The 17,235-nt window shown below is 49.6% G+C and overlaps 1 protein-coding gene across 3 annotated transcripts in view; it reads left to right on the plus strand.

Moving 5' to 3' along the window:
* LOC147450014 (C2 domain-containing protein At1g53590-like) overlaps positions 1-17,235 on the plus strand; it is a 189,893-nt gene that overhangs the window by 117,784 nt on the left and 54,874 nt on the right. The window lies entirely within an intron of this gene.

A 17,235-nucleotide genomic window follows, 5' to 3' on the forward strand; every position in this document is an offset into this window, starting at 1 on the left:
TTTCCCGACTCAAAGTTTTTATAATGCTAATGCCACCTCAACCCCTCAGAGCTTCTACAATTCAGCCTCCAACTCCATGCAACAACCACGTCGTCCCCCGTTTCGTCCTTCCAATCGGCCCATACTCTGCTATAGATGCGGAGAATATGGTCATTATCAGAGAAAGTGTCCTTTACCTGGGGGGTCCCCTCCTTGTCGTCATTGCCCTGATTCGAAGGATCACTACAGTAAGGGTTGTCCCACGCAAAGGGCATCCACGTCCTCAGGCTCGACTCAGAACCAACAAGATTTCACCTTCCCGAAGATAAACTTGATTACTGTGAACACCGTGCCTCAACCATCACCTGCTACTCATGTGGTTAAGCCACTGCAAGTGGAGGAGCCTGTTGGTGTCCTTACTCGGGCACAAAGAGCAGCTCTTTGTCTCAGTCTGCTCACAGGTCCACCTCGCCAGTCCCCACTTCGTCAATCTGGTCTACCTGACCCAAAGGACGAGTCCTTCAAAATTGCTCGGAGCAAACCAATTTCCCTGTTATCTGACATTGATGGAGCCTTCTTGGCAGCAGTGGCTGACTTAGAACAGATTAAGGTCCCAAAGGGAGCCCAGTTCGAAGGTGCCAAGCCCACAGCAGAAGCCATCTTGAAAAATACTTTTCAGCAGGTGTCACTATACGACATGCTAAGGCTCGACGCAACACTCAGAAGTGACACCCTGTTAGTCATTCAGTCTCTGTACCCAGGGGCTGGGCCTAGTGGCGGGCACCTCCCTGTACAGCCCTCGGAGTCTTATTTGGTTTCCTATCCAACTACTCCCCTCACCGATTATAAAAGTCCTCGTCTCACTGTATCTATTCTTGGGCACCAGCTATCCGGCGTCATGTTGATGGTGGATCTGGAATCAATTTGATGCCCTAATTCACTATGATGGCCTTAGGTCTACAGCCTACCCGACCTGCTCCTTTCACTGTTACATTGGCCGATTAGAGAACAGTCTACCAAGTGGGTATAGTCGACAAGGTGCCTCAAAACGTACAAGATTTCACTTTTAACTTGGATTTTGTGGTAGTTAATCTTCCCCAGGTAGAGGGAGGTTATCCCTTGTTGATTGGTAGGCCATGATTGCGACATACGAAAGCACTTCATGACTGGGGAAACGACGCCATGTGGATACATACTCCTGGCTCTCCAATGCAACAAATTCGTCTCGAAGGAGGTATGGATCCGGTCGTTCAGCATAGTTCTTTGTCAGTAGAGTCCAACCCTGACTTGGAGCAGCCGGTCCCTACTGATGGGTCGGTTGAAGACTTACTGCAATGGTTAGAAGCTACCTCTTCGATGCCATGCTATGTAGTCTCTCTTCAACCTTTGCCAACAGATTCACCCTCTCCCCTTGATCCTGCACCTGAAGCTACCCCTGAAGCCAGTAATCCCAGTCAGCCAGGTGCGCCAGAACCAAGTGGACCGGTCTCTGGTCACCATCCTTCAGAGGGTCCCTTGATGGACACCGTCGGCCTGGGTGAGCCTATAACACACCATAGAAGGGGGAAAAAGTCTCCCTTGCAAGAGTTGGCCAACACCCCAGCTCCTTCCTTAGCCTCTACTCCATCTGACTCTCCACCCATGCCGGAGCACTTTGAGGTATCTGAGGATTTACCATTCGCAGAGCTTCCATCAGGATGGTTGCAGGAAGAGTATGCTGATTTCAACATTGATCAGACGCCAGCTCATAATGTCCAGAAGCTCACAGAGGCGGCACGGTCTTCTCTCCCTGACGCAGCCTTGCCCACTGCACCGCTTGACGCAGTCAGAGAGGTCAACCAAGGCGGCCTTGACAACCATCAGCCCATCTTCTATGCCGCTTGGTTATGGGATCACCCTGCTCTACTCGACCTGGTCATCTCTTTCATGCGCTCTTTCAAGGATGTGTTTGCATGTTCTTACCTCGATTTGGAAGGAATCCCAGCAGAGCTAGGAGTCCACACAATTCCTCTGGTTGAGGGCGCTAAGCCAGTCAGAGGACGGGCTTACAAACTGAATCCCAAGTATGCAGAAGTGGTCAAAATCGAGTTGGAAAAAATGCAAGAAGGAGGTATTATTGTACGAGTAGAGCACTCAGAATGGTTGTCCCCTATGGTTATTGCCCTAGAGAAGCAGTCCAACAAAATTCAAGTTTGCGTCGACTACTGAGCTCTGAATAAGGTCACATCCCGGATGTATTTCCGACCCCTTACACAGAGAGTCCTCGAAGATGTCGCTGGCCATGAACTGTACAGTTTTATGGATGGGTTCAGCGGCTACAATCAGTTAGGAATACATCTTGACGACGAAGTCAAAACAGCTTTTGTGACTCCCTGGGGTATTTTCATCTACACTAGAATGTCTTTTGGGCTTAAAAATGCACCGCCTTCTTTCAATCGCATAGTATATCTCATCTTTTGTACTCTGCTTACTGATCACCTTCGCATATTCATGGACGACTTTTCGACCTTCTCGGGTGCTCAATGTTCGACCCTAGTAGAAAATCTCTTGCTACTTTCTGCCATGGTGAGGTCCGGGTGGATGAAAAACAGTGAGCAGATTAGTAGACCAGGTGGAGTATAGAAACCCTGGGACGAAAAACGCTAGTAGTGGTGATGGTAGGGAGCTGCTCAAGTAGGGGAACAGCCAGTGGCGATTTGGGATTGGGCTAGGCAGAGGCGCTCAATAGAAGGTGAGTTGGGGCGAAGTAGGATGGGGCTGGGCGAGAAGATTCGACTGAGGCTAGGCAGATGGGTTAGGGTCTAGGTGCATTGGGTAAGGGTGGATCAAAGGGGTAGGGGCGAGTTTAGGGTATAGGGACGATTGGGTAGGTAGGGGCAAATCAAGAGGTTAGAGGCGAATGAAGTTAGGGCTGGGACTGTAATAGGGTAGGGGCGAATGCAATAGGGTAGGGGCGAGTAAGTGATTCGAGGCTGGGGCGAATCCAATAGGGCTGGGGCGAATCCAATAAGGCCTGGGCGAATTTTCTTGGGCTGGGGCGAATCCAATAGGGAACTGGGTAGGGGCGAATGCAATAGGGTAGGGGCGAGGGGGTGAGGGTGGGTAGGGGCCAGAGGGGTGGTTACAGGGTAGGGGCGAGTGGTAGAGTGTAGGGGCGAGAGGGGGTGCTTAGAAGGTAGGGACGAGAGGGGGTGGGGTAGGGTAGGGACGAGGAGACGGAGGGAGGGTAGGGGCGAGGGGTTTTAGGGAGGGTAGGGGCGAGGGGAGTAAGGGGAGGGTAGGGTCGAGAATTTAAGGGGAGGGGGTTAGGGTAAGTTAGAGTCGAGGGGGTGACGGAGAGTAGGCCGAGAGGTTCGGTAGACGGATAGGGTCCAGGGAGAGAGTAAAGGCTGCGCAGATAACCGAGAAGAGAAGGACGCAGTGGTCAGATGCAAGGAGAAGACAAGTGGTCAGATGCAAGGAGAAGAAAAGTGTAGGTTCTCAAGCAACCAAGCAAGTTTTGGAATCAAAACTCCAGAACTCTAATGGCTCCTTCCTATAGCTAGAACACTAGCTGCACTGCTTGCTAATGGGACCAAAAGATTTTTGACATACTCCGTCATATTCTTCACATAGAGAGTTTTGCATTGTGAGCCTCATCAAGTCCAAGTCCTTGATTACATGTGATCCCTGTCTCAATCGCCATCTAAGCAACTACACTTGTTCAAGCTAAACAAAACCACGACTTTTGGAGACTCCCGAACTGGAAAGATTAACACTGCAATTAACACTGAGGATACAAACGATTAGAGGAGGAGTGATTGGACTGTAGAAGCTCACGACAACACCCAATTACCAAGACTTAGTGGAGAAAAGATATCTTCAAGGAAAGGCGGAAACTTACAGACATAGCAGAAACTGAGACAGTAACAGAACACCCGTTCTGATGGAAAGATAGTGGGGAGGAGAGAGATGGGACCTAGAACCTACAAATGGCGGAATAGTTTGCGGAATAGTTGCACACTTTACTCAGAGGAGTAAAAGCATTTGCTCCGAGAGCCATTTACCAGTGGCAAAGGAACGCCTTTCAAAGTGACTAACTGGACAACCCCCTGTGGCAAAATCTCCTCTACTCTGAATGGCCCTTGCCAAGCTGGAACCAGCTTCTTTGCTTTTTTCAAATATTTTGCCAGATAGAGTAGCACTAGCTTGCCTTGCGTTATTTTCGGCTTTCTGAGGTGGCGATCATGCCACGCTTTGCGACGAAGTTGCTCCGCTTGCAGAGCATGTGAAGCTAAACGGCGGCTTTCATCCAATAAGGTGAGACGGGATATAGAAGCAGATTCCATGCCCCAACTTGCATGCAGACTGCCCACCCTAGGGGATCCGGAGTTAAACTGAAATGGAGCTATGGCTTCCAAACCGAAAGCGAGTTGAAAAGGCGTGTGATTCGTTGTTGCTTTGAAAGATGTGCGGTATGCCCAAAGAGTGCCGTGCACAGCCTGCGCCCACGATGCTGGATGGAGATGACATGCTTTCCGCAGTAGGGCGATGAGAACCTTGTTGGAGCTCTCGGCCTGCCCATTGGCTCTAGGGTAATGAGAGCACGACTTGCGATGAAAAATCTTGTAATTGGCCAGCAAAGTTGAGATCATGTCATTGACAAAATGACTGCCCCTATCACTGGTGATCTCTAAGGAACATCCGAATCTGCATAAAATATTTTCATATAAAAATTTGGCTACTGTATTGCCGGTGCAATCTACTGTCGCCAGTACCTCTGCCCACTTTGTTGCATAGTCTGTAGCCACTAGCAGATATTTGCGATTACCTGGTTCAGCCGGGGGATATATTGGACCCACAAAGTCCAAGCCCCATCTTCAAAAGGTAGCCACGCCATCGAGACCTGTAGAGGACGGTTGGATTGCTTACTTGGCTTCGGCCCACAGCGCTGGCACACATCACAAACCTTAGAATATGCTATTGCATCCTTAAAAACATAGGGCCACCATAGACCACTTTGTAGAATCTTCTGGGCGGTGATGTGACCAGGGTAATGGCCACCAGTGGGACCATTGTGGGCATCCTCCAGAATATGCTCCACCTCATGAGGCGAGACACAACGCTTCAGAACACCATCTGGTCCCGATTTGTAGAGCTGGCCCCCAATCAGAGTGAAAGGCCTGGACTTCAACAGCAATCTCCTCTTCTGCAGTGGAGATGCCTTCTCTGGGTACAGCCCAGTAGATAGAAAATGTAAGACCTCGCCGTACCATTCCAGTGTTGTATCGATTTTAAAAAGACTGCTATCTGGAAAGTCATCCGCAATCCCGGTAGCTTCTTCACCTGTGTGAACACGAGAGAGGTGGTCAGCCATTACATGATGCTTACCAGGACCAATTACCACTTCAAAATCAAACTCTTGGAATAGGAGGAGCCATCGCCATACTCGACCTGCGACCTGAGGCTTATTAAGCAGATAGCGCAAGGCATGGTGATCAGTAATAATTGTGAAGTGGACCCCTAGCAAATAGTGACGAAATTTTGTAGAGCATACACTATAGCCAAACCTTCCCTCTCTGTGGTGCTATAGTTGCGCTCCGCTTTGGTGAGCAAGCAACTTGCATAATGTACAGGGCGATCCAAATTGAACTCTTTGCTCGGCTGCGTCAGCACAGCACCCACAGCCAGCAGACTGGCATCTGTATGCACATGAAACGGTAGGGCCCAATCTGGGGTAACTAGAATAGGCGCTTCAGTGAGGCGTTTTTTGAGGTATGCAAATGCTTCAGCCTCACGTGTTGACCACTGGAAGGGAACAGCAGCACTGGTGAGCCAGGTCCATGGTTGAGCCACCTGTGCATACATACGTATAAACCTGCGATGACAGCCGGTGTGGCCCACAAAGCTCTGAACACCTTTGGCATTTATGGGAGGAGGTAACTTCAAGATTGCCACTATCTTCTCTGGGTCAGGTGCTAATCCTTGAGCAGACACCACATGGCCCAACAGTGTGCCCTCGGTGACCAAAAAATGACAGTTGTTCGGATTGAGCTTCAAACGTGCCTCTCTGCACTTGAGGAAGACTGCAGAGAGCTGAGCAAGATGCTCCTTTAGATTTTCTACTGGAGTCGAACATTGAGCACCAGAGAAGGTGGAAAAGTCGTGAATCATGAAGAGGAACAATAATAAGGCTACTGATGAAGGGATAATACCACCATATTCAATGAAGTATACTATCACCAGGGCCGGTGATGATGGCAAGTCAGCTCTAGTGACGGTAAATCTTGAGTCTGGATCCATTTACTAACGGTAGGGAGACACCTTCTAGAGTGACTAACTGGACTGCCCACTGTGGTAAAATCTCTTCCACCACGAAGAGCCCTTGCCAAGCTGGAACCAGCTTGTTTGCTTTTCTCAAATATTTTGCTCGATAGAGTAGCACAAGTGTGCCTTGCGTTATTTTCGATTTTCTGAGGTGGCGATCATGCCACGCTTTGCGACGAAGTTGCTCCACTTGCAGAGCATGTGAAGCTAAACGGTGGCTTTCATCCACTAAGGTGAGACGGGATATAGAAGCAGATTCCATGCCCCAACTTGCACGCAGACTGCCCACCCTAGGGGATCCGGAGTTGAACTCAAATGGAGCTATGGCTTCCAAACCGAAAGCGAGTTGAAAAGGCGTGTGATTCGTTGTTGCTTTGAAAGATGTGCGGTATGCCCAAAGAGTGCCATCCACAGCCTGAGCCCACGATGCTAGATGGAGATGACATGCTTTCCGCAGTAGGGCGATGAGAACCTTGTTAGTGCTCTCGGCCTGCCCATTGGCTCTAGGGTACTAAGAGCACGACTTGCGATGAAAAATCTTGTAATTGGCCAGCAAAGTTGAGATCATGTCATTGACAAAATGACTGCCCCCATCACTGGTGATCTCTAAGGGGCATCCAAATCTGCATAAAATATTTTCATATAAAAATTTGGCTACTGTATTGCCTACTGTCGCCAGTACCTCTGTCCACTTTGTTGCATAGACTGTAGCCACTAGCAGATATTTGCGATTACTTGGTTGAGCCCGGGGATATATTGGACCCACAAAGTCCAAGCCCCATCTCTCAAAAGGTAGCAACGCCATCGAGACCTGCAGAGGACGGTTGGATTGCTTACTTGGCTTCGGTCCACAGTGCTGGCACACATCACAAACCTTAGAATATGCTATTGCATCCTTAAAAACGTAGGGCCACCATAGACCACTCTGTAGAATCTTCTGGACAGTGATGTGACCAGGGTAATGGCCACCAGTGGGACCATTGTGGGCATCCTCCAGAATATGCTCCACCTCATGAGGAGAGACACAACGCTTCAGAACACCATCTGGTCCCGATTTGTAGAGCTGGCCCCCAATCAGAGTGAAAGGACTGGACTTCAACAGCAATCACCTCTTCTGCAGTAAGACCTCGCCGTACCATTCCGGTGTTGTATCGATTTTAAAAAGACTGCTATCTGGAAAGTCATCCGCAATCCCGGTAGCTTCTTCACCTGTGTGAATGCGAGAGAGGTGGTCAGCTATTACATGATGGTTACTAGGACGGAGTACCACTTCAAAATCAAACTCTTGGAATAGGAGGAGCCATCGCCATACTCGACCTGCGACCTGTGGCTTATTAAGCAGATAGCGCAAGCCATGGTGATCAGTAATAATTGTGAAGTGGACCCCTAGCAAATAGTGACGAAATTTTTGTAGAGTATACACTATAGCCAAACCTTCCCTCTCTGTGGTGCTATAGTTGCGCTCTGCTTTGGTGAGCAGGCGACTAGCATAATGTACAGGGCGATCCAAGTTGAACTCTTTGCTAGGCTGAGTCAGCACAGCACCCACAGCCAGGAGACTGGCATCTGTAGGCACATGAAAAGGTAGGGCCCAATCTGGGGCAACTAGAATAGGCGCTTCAGTGAGGCGTTTTTTGAGGTATGCAAATGCTTCAGCCTCACATGTTGACCACTGGAAGGGAACAACAGCACTGGTGAGCCGGGTCAATGGTTGAGCCACCTGTGCATACATACGTATAAACCTGCGATGACAGCCGGTGTGGCCCACAAAGCTCTCAACACCTTTGGGATTTATGGGAGGAGGTAACTTCAAGATTGCCACTATCTTCTCTGGGTCAGGTGCTAAACCTTGACCAAACACCACATGGCCCAACAGTGTGCCCTCGGTGACCAAAAAATAACACTTGTTCGTATTGAGCTTCAAACGTGCCTCTCTGCACCTGAGGAAGACTGCAGAGAGCTGAGCAAGATGCTCCTTTAGATTTTCTACTAGGGTCGAACATTGAGCACCCGAGAAGGTCGAAAAGTCGTCCATGAATATGCGAAGGTGATCAGTAAGCAGAGTACAAAAGATGAGATATACTATGCGATTGAAAGAAGGCGGTGCATTTTTAAGCCCAAAAGACATTCTAGTGTAGATGAAAATACCCCAGGGAGTCACAAAAGCTGTTTTGACTTCGTCGTCAAGATGTATTCCTAACTGATTGTAGCCGTTGAACCCGTCCATAAAACTGTACAGTACATGGCCAGCGACATCTTCGAGGACTCTCTGTGTAAGGGGTCGGAAATCCATCCGGGATGTGACCTTATTCAGAGCTTAGTAGTTGACGCAAACTTGAATTTTGTTGGACTGCTTCTCTAGGGCAATAACCATAGGGGACAACCATTCTGAGTGCTCTACTCGTACAATAATACCTGCTTCTTGCATTTTTTCCAACTCGATTTTGACCGCTTCTGCATACTTGGGATTCAGTTTGTAAGCCCGTCCTCTGACTGGCTTAGCGCCCTCAACCAGAGGAATTGTGTGGACTCCTAGCTCTGCTGGGATTCCTTCCAAATCGAGGTAAGAACATGCAAACACATCCTTGAAAGAGCGCATGAAAGAGATGACCAGGTCGAGTAGAGCAGGGTGATCCCATAACCAAGCGGCATAGAAGATGGGCTGATGGTTGTCAAGGCCGCCTTGGTTGACCTCTCTGACTGCGTCAGGCGGTGCAGTGGGCGAGGCTGCGTCAGGGAGAGAAGACCGTGCCGCCTCTCTGAGCTTCTGGACATTATGAGCTGGCGTCTGATCAATGTTGAAATCAGCATACTCTTCCTGCAACCATCCTGATGGAAGCTCTGCGAATGGTAAATCCTCAGATACCTCAAAGTGCTCAGGCATGGGTGGAGAGTCAGATGGAGTAAAGGCTAAGGAAGGAGCCGGGGTGTTGGCTTCAGGTGTAGGATCAGGGGGAGAGGGTGAATTTGTTGGCAAAGGTTGAAGAGAGACTACATAGCATGGCATCGAAGAGGTAGCTTCTAACCACTGCAGTAAGTCTTCATCGGACCCATCAGTAGGGACCGGCTGCTCCAAGTCAGGGTTGGACTCTACTGACAGAGAGCTATGCTGAACGACCGGATCCATACCTCCTTCGAGACGAATTTGTTGCATTGGAGAGCTAGGAGTATGTATCCACATGGTGTCGTTTTCCCAGTCGTGAAGTGCTTTCGTATGTCGCAACCATGGCGTACCAATCAGCAAGGGATAACCTCCCTCTAACTGGGGAAGAATAACTACCACAAAATCCAAGTTAAAAGTGAAATCTTGTACCTTCAGAGGCACCTTGTCGACTATGCCCACTGGGTAGACTGTTCTCTGATCGGCCAATGTAACAGTGAAAGGAGCAGGTCGGGTAGGCTGTAGACCTAAGGCCATCATAGTGAATTCGGGCATCAAATTGATTCCAGATCCACCATCAACGATGACGTCGGATAGCTGGTGCCCAAGAATAGATACAGTGAGACGAGGACTTTTATAATCTGTGAGGGGAGCAGTTGGATAGGAAATCAAATAAGACTCTGAGGGCTGTACAGGGAGGTGCCCGCCACTAGGCCCAACCCCCGGGTACAGAGACTGAATGACTAACAGGGTGTCACTTCTGAGTGTTGCGTCGAGCCTTAGCATGTCGTATAGTGACACCTGCTGAAAAGTATTTTTCAAGATGGCTTCTGCTGTGGGCTTGGCACCTTCGAACTGGGCTCCCTTTGGGACCTTAATCTGTTCCAAGTCAGCCACTGCTTCCAAGAAGGCTCCATCAATGTCAGATAACAGAGAAGTTGGTTTGCTCCGAGCAATCTTGAAGGACTCATCCTTTGGGTCAGGTAGACCAGATTGAGGAAGTGGGGACTGGCGAGGTGGACCTGTGGGCAGACTGAGACAAAGAGCTGCTCTTTGTGCCCGAGTAAGGAGACCAGCAGGCTCCTCCACTTGCAGTGGCTTAACCACATGAGTAGCAGGTGATGGTTGAGGCACGGTGTTCACAGTAATCAAGTTTATCTTCGGGAAGGTGAAATCTTGTTGGTTCTGAGTCGAGCCTGAAGACGTGGATGTCCTTTGCGTGGGAGAATCCTTACTGTAGGGATCCTCCGAATGAGGGCAATGACGACAAGGAGGGGACCCCTCAGGTAAAGGACACTTGCTCTGATAATGCCCATATTCTCCGCATCTGTAGCAGAGTATGGGCCGATTGGAAGGACGAAACGGGGGACCAGGTGGTTGCTGCATGGAGATGGAGACTGAAGTGTAGAAGCTCTGAGGGGTTGAGGTGGCATTAGCATTATAAAAACTGAGTCGGGAAAGTACTTGACATCCCTTGGACAGCAGGGGTATTGAGCAAAGGTGGCATGTAGTTGGGATGGCCGTAGTGGGAAACCATGTTGGATGCTGGTGCTACCCCTTGTTGGAAAGTAGGACCAAGACTTTGCTGTATTTTGTGCAATCCCTTTATATAGTAGCAATCCTTATCTTCATGACCGGATTTTTCGCAGAAGTGGCGATAAGAGCGAAGGGGACAGTCCTGTGGAAGGTGTCCTGGAGAGCGGCATGAACTACACCATACCATAGCCTTAGTCTCCTGCTGAGACCTGAGCTCTTCTAACTCTCTTTTAAGTTGATCATAAGCCTCTTGATGTGGAGGCTTCTCATGTCTTAGAGAGAAGGATCTCTCTTCTTGAAGGGCCCGCTGTAACATTAGGGCTTCCAATTCCCTTCGTAAAGAAGTCAAGGGGTCTGATGGACTGTCCACGAGTATAGGGGCAGTATCTATCTGAGGAGAGTCAGTGAACTGCCTTCTTGCTCCGTCTATTCTAGTAGCAGTAGCAACAAAGTCCTCCAGATTGGCTTCCGGACGGAGACTTTCTTTGAGCTTTTGTTGAGAAGTCTTAGGCAGAGCCTTCTCTACCCACTTCTTCACCATGAATTCCCCTGGTTGCTGAGGCAGCTTGGCAACCAGGGACTTTGTTCTGATCATGAGCTCTGCAAATGTCTCCTTGGGCTGGAGCAACAGGCTGGCCAACTCATCTAGAATCTTCTCTTGATAATCCCCTGGTCCGAAAGCTTCACAGAACTGCTGTCTTAACATGGTCCAAGTAGTAAAGTGGTTTTCAGCAAACTTACTGTACCATTTACCTGCAAGACTATCCAAGGTGGACGGAAAGAGCACCAGGTATGCGTCTTCTCTGTTGAGGCCACGACCTCTGCAAAGAGAGACAAACTTCCGAGCATGGTCGTCTGCATCTTTTGTGGAGAGACCTTTAAAGGTAGGGAACTTGATGTTCACCTTTGCCAGAACACTTGTGAGCTCCTCCATGGCCTCTTGCTCCTGAGTGTGTTGCTCACTAGTTTGTTGTAACAAAATGGGGGAGAGCCTTACCGGAGAAGGTGACCTAGAGGATGTAGAACCGGTCGAAGGAATGGAGGTAGCCGTATGAGTAGGTATGGGTGATGGGGTTAATATGCTTCTACTGGGCACCAAGGGTTGACGCCGTCTGTGGTAGTACTTCAGAGGACTCAGTAGTGCACTTTGACGCTCCAATGACCTCCTTGTATGTGTCGTGCAGTAACCGCCAACCCCACCAAGCTTTGGGCAAGCAGACCTTTACTTGGGCAAGACAACCTTCACCTGGCTGAACATTGGTCTAGACTCTACTAGACCAGGGCGAGTGAGTAGACCACCTGTCCTGGACCAGGACGAAGAAGGACTAGACCAGGGACGAGAAGGACTAGACGAGGACGAGGACTGGGTGGACTAGGGCGAGAGAGGACCAGACCAGCAAGGCGAGAGACTAGACCAGCTAGATTAAGCTGTCAAGGGTGAAATTGGACCAGACCAACAGGCTGCACAGGTGAGGCGAAGAAACAGCTACTCAACAGAGTGAGTCTTTAGTTGAGATCCCACCGTGATCGCCAAAATGAGAGCAACTGTAGCGCGGATAATGTGTCGTGCTCTCTACAGTGTGGGTGCCCTTCAGTGCAATGTGCGTGACAATCTCACTCAAACAAATGGAAACTCACTCAAACAGAATGAAACACAGAAACAATGGATAACAAAAGAACAACAGAGACACAACAGTGGACGAGAACATGTGGACTCGACTACCTCAAAGAACCATGTACAGACTCTGGCGTGGCAGCACACTCAGCTCCAGCCCAGAACTCACAGGTACAAAATGGGGGTATCGAGGCTCAGATGTGCAGGGATGGTGAAGCAGTGCTCTGTGTAAGACTCGCTACCACGACGATGACCCGACCATCTATAAAAGATAATGATAATGACCCAACGGCTACTACTCATAGATACAATCATAAAGAGCCACCAACGGCTCATAATTGTTAGCCAACTAAGTGTAACCTGGCCACATGTCCACTAGGCCACCATTCGCCTGCCACGTGTTACTGCCCAGAGTGTCCGTCCAGTGTGAACAGACCAGACCAACTGTACTAACTGTAACTGTGTCCTGTAGCAGTGACACTGTAGCTTGCTACAATATCTTTTCTCCACTAAGTCTTGGTAATTGGGTATTGTCGTGAACTTCTACAGTCCAATCACTCCTCCTCTAATTGTTTCTATCCTCAGTGTTATTTGCCGTTAAGTACTAAGGTCTTTCCAGTTCGGGAGTCTCCAAAAGTCGTGGTTTTGTTCAGTTTGAACAAGGGGTATGTGCTTAGATGGCGATTGAGACAGGGAACAATATGTAATCAAAAACTTGATGAGGCTCACAATGCAATAATGTCTATGTGAGGAAAATGGTAGAGTTTATGTCAAAAAACTTTTAATTCCATTAGCAACAGAAAACCTTTGGTCCCATTAGCAGTGCAGCTAGTTTTCTAGAGGCAAGAAGGGGCCATTAGAGTTCTGTACTCTTGTGCTCCAAAGCTTGCTTGCGAAACTAAACTTGTCTTCTCTTTGTATCTGCCCACTGCGTCCTTCTCTTCTCGGTTATCTGCACCTTACTGTCTCCTTGGACCCTATCCCTCTACCCAACTTCTCGCCCCTACAATCTACTCAACCCTAGCGTCCTACTCTCCCTCACCCCCTTGACCCTACCCTACTCTAACCCCTCGCCTTACTTCCTTCGTCCCTACCCTCCTATTCTTGAACTACCCTCCCCTTAAACCCTCGCCCCTACCCTCCCCTTACTCCACTCGCTCCTACCCTAAGCACCCCCTCGCCACTACCCTCTACCCACCCCCTCTCGCCCCTACCCTCCCCTTACTCCACTCGCCCCTACCCTAACAATCCCCTCGCCCCTACCCTCTACCCATCCCCTCTCGCCCCTACCCTCTAACCACCCCCTCTCGCCCCTAACCTACCTACCCTCGCCCTACCCTCAACCCACCCCCTCGTCCCTAACCTACCCTCCCTCGCCCCTACCCTACACACCTCGCCCCTCCCCTCTAACCACCCCCTCTCGCCCTACCCTACACCCCTCGCCCCTACCCTCTACCCACCCCCTTGCCCCTAACCTACCCTCCCTCGCCCCTACCCTCTACCCACCTCCTCGCCAATACCCTCTACCCTCGCCCATACCCTACCCTCCCTCGCCCCTACCCTACCCTACCCTCCCTCGCCCCTACCCTCTACCCACGCCCTCGCCCATAACCACCCCCTAGCCTCTACCTTTCTGTACCTGGCCCCTACCCTCTCTGCCCTTTGTACCTATCCACCCTCTCCTTATTTCCGTTGGCTTTCTACCCACCCCCTAGCCTCTACCTTTCTGTACCTGGCCCCTACCCTCTCTGCCCTTCGCACCTATCCACCCTCTCTCTTCCTTTGCACCTATCTACCCTCTCCTTATTCCCTTTGGCTCAAAAACGTACCACAAATCTCAGACATACCAGAAACCAGAATACTCAGAAACGTCTATAGAATCTACTGCTCCCTACATCAACCTCTTTCTACTGTCGGGATCTCGCACCTGACAAACTCTTTCAATTGTACTCACTATGGTAGGAGGTAGCAAGAAACAGACATCAGAAGGTGGTAGCAGCAAAAAAGAATTGTTGCGAAAGAAGAAAGCTGTGGCTGAGGCATCAGAGGAATGAGAGAGTGAAGAGATGTCAGCCAGCAGTAGCCACGGCTTGGATGACATAACTTCCAGCGATCCAAGTGATGAAAGCTACAAAGCAGACTCTCCCTCTGAGTCAGAAGCACACTCCGAGTCAGATGCTTCGAGTGATCAAGAGGACCATACAAGAACAGCTCAAAAGAAAGGGAAACAGCCAATCATGAGTCATATAATCAAGGGGCCTGCAACATCCAAAAATCGCACCGCATTCTCTTTGGATTTTTATTTACAACAGCCTCGACCATCTCTGAGCGAGGTATTTTCCAATGCTCAGCTGCACACTCTAGGTCTCACAGCATTGGCTGATGCCAATCTACCTAACAATGTTCCTGTGGAGATGATACATCAAATGTTAAAGGATTTTCCCAAAGTAAGGAGCCACAAGTTGACAGCTGAGAGGGCCATGGGAATGACTAGCTTTCCATCTGTGAAGCCGGCTACACGCACTTTTTCTAAGCTATCCAAGGATGCCACAATTCAAGCATGTCAAGAACTGCTCAGTTCAGATCACCCAAACTATGAAAGGAGCAAACGGATTCTGGCAATCTTCAGGTATTACTTTCTCGCTAGAGAAGCCAAATAAGATAAAGAAAAAAGTGATCTTCCCACTATCTTCTCCCACTACGACGGCCTCTACTGTTTAATCCACACCATTCCCTATGGATTCCACCAGATTCTCTTCACCTCATTGCAGTCTAGGGCTAAAAGATTTCGGGCCCAAGTGCAATCGGTGTAGTTAAGTTTGAAATGTTTTGCAGCACCTCTTTTGGCATGGGTCATAAATATTGAAGATCCACAGGAACCCTCGAAAGGGAAAAGAAAATCTGTAAGCATTCAGGCTGACCCTACAGTTACCAAGAGGAAGAAGATAAAGGCAAAAGTGGCGAAGGATACAGTGCAGTCTTTACTCTCCTTGCCAGTTTCAGAGAGCCAACAGACTAGGGTGACGCGTCTTCCTAGTGACACTCCATCTACCTCTACCCCTAGTTCTACTGTGCCAGCAGCATCAGTGTCTACAGCACCAGCACTAGTCTCTACTTCCACCCCTTCTCAGAGCAGGGTGGCCGCTGCTACCTTACATGATCCTCTCCCTTCTTCTCCCATCTTCACTCATATTCCAGTCAACATATCTCACTCTCCATCTACAATAACCATCTCAGAGGTACCTACCACACTAGTTATACCACCTCCTAGCTCGCAGGCTGTGCCACTTACACGTCCTACAGCATCCCATGCATTTGAGGGATCTTCAGGGATGCTCGACTCTACTTCTCTGTTTCAGCTTTCTGAGAAGTTACTTCAGGACTCACAGGCTGCTATTGCCACCATAGAACTAGGTGCGGAGCAGCTAGCCGCCACGCACCAGCGTCACTTCGCCACATATGCAGCTATGGAAGGATCTCTGAGAGTCGCCGAGAGTGCCTTCGCAGATAGAGATGCTACGATTTTCGTATTACAACAAGCATTGAAGATTAAGTCAAAGATTATTGACGACCTAAGAGCACAGCTATCAGGCTTCCAAGAGATGCTTTTGTATGGTAATAGGTCCACACAGGTTCCTGTGGGATACAGATGGATTGGGCCAGGGACACGGTCCAGACTCAGGTACAGACTCCTACAGGGTATGGGTATGCAGGAGCAGCAGGTCTCACTCAGCAGTTCTTGGGATCGTACACACAGCCAGGGACACAGGTCCCGACACCTGCAGGGTATGCAGGAGCATCAGCAGGTCCCTCTCAACAATGCTTGGGATCGTATACGCAGCCCCCAGTCCAGTACTATACTTCACCGGGGCCTCAAGGTCAGGTACCACAGAGCGTTCCTTGCTGTGACGGTGTTGCTGGTGCACACCGCCATGGTTGTGTCACTAGGCGTCTCGAGTACACTTCAGGGCAGGTGCTTCCATCCGCTGTGGAGCAGGTGGCTGCTCCAACCACAGGGAGCCAGTTTGTTCAGAACATAGTCCAGCAGCCGCAGCGTTACACGATCGATTTGATGGCTCCCCTGGACGTCGAGACTTCCGGTGCGGCAGTGGTGACGATACTTTCTCTTGGATGACTGGACCGCACTACTTGCTACTCCTTTCATTGCAGGGTTTGGGTCACCGAGACGGTGACCAGTCTTGTGGCGGGCAACCTGTAGCAGGGCTACAGTGTCACTTCACAGGACAGACAGACAGTTGGACAGTTAGTTACACTTGGTCTGGTTCACACTAGATGGACCCTTTTGGGCTGGGAGGTGATACGTGGCAGGGTACCGACAGTGGTCTAGTGGACATCGTGGCTAGGTCACCACCACCACTCAGTTTGGAGATAGACTTAGCTGACTGGACATTTATGAGCTGTTGGTGGCTCTTTATGGCTGTACATATGAGTAGTCGTTTTGGGCCAGTTGCATTATCTTGTACGTAGTCGTCTAGAGTGAGTCTATGCACAGAGCACTGCTTCACCATCCCTGCACATCTGAGCCTCGACACCCCCATTGTACCTGTGAGTCCTGGGCTGGAGCTTAGTGTGCTGCCACGCCAGAGTCTGTATCAGTCTTTGAGATAGTCGAGTCGTATGTTCTGGTCTGCTGTTGTGTCTTTGTGAGCTCTGTCGATGGCTATTGTTTCCTTTCTGTTCAGTTTGTTTGAGTGAGATTGTCACGCACATTGCACTGAGGACCACCCACTGTAGAGAGCACGACACATTATCCGCGCTACAGTAGGATGGTCATTATTTATAAAGGGGCACAAGACACAGGCTAAGACACCTATCAAAGGGATGGAGTAGCCACATGTATCTAGGAGAAGATCCTCATTGGAGGTGACTATTAAAGCTAGAGCTGATAGAGGCCAGA

The sequence above is a fragment of the Adiantum capillus-veneris genome, chromosome 9 (assembly GCF_014529385.1).
Source record: "Adiantum capillus-veneris isolate H3 chromosome 9, ASM1452938v2, whole genome shotgun sequence".
In the NCBI taxonomy this organism is placed as follows: Eukaryota; Viridiplantae; Streptophyta; class Polypodiopsida; order Polypodiales; family Pteridaceae; genus Adiantum; species Adiantum capillus-veneris.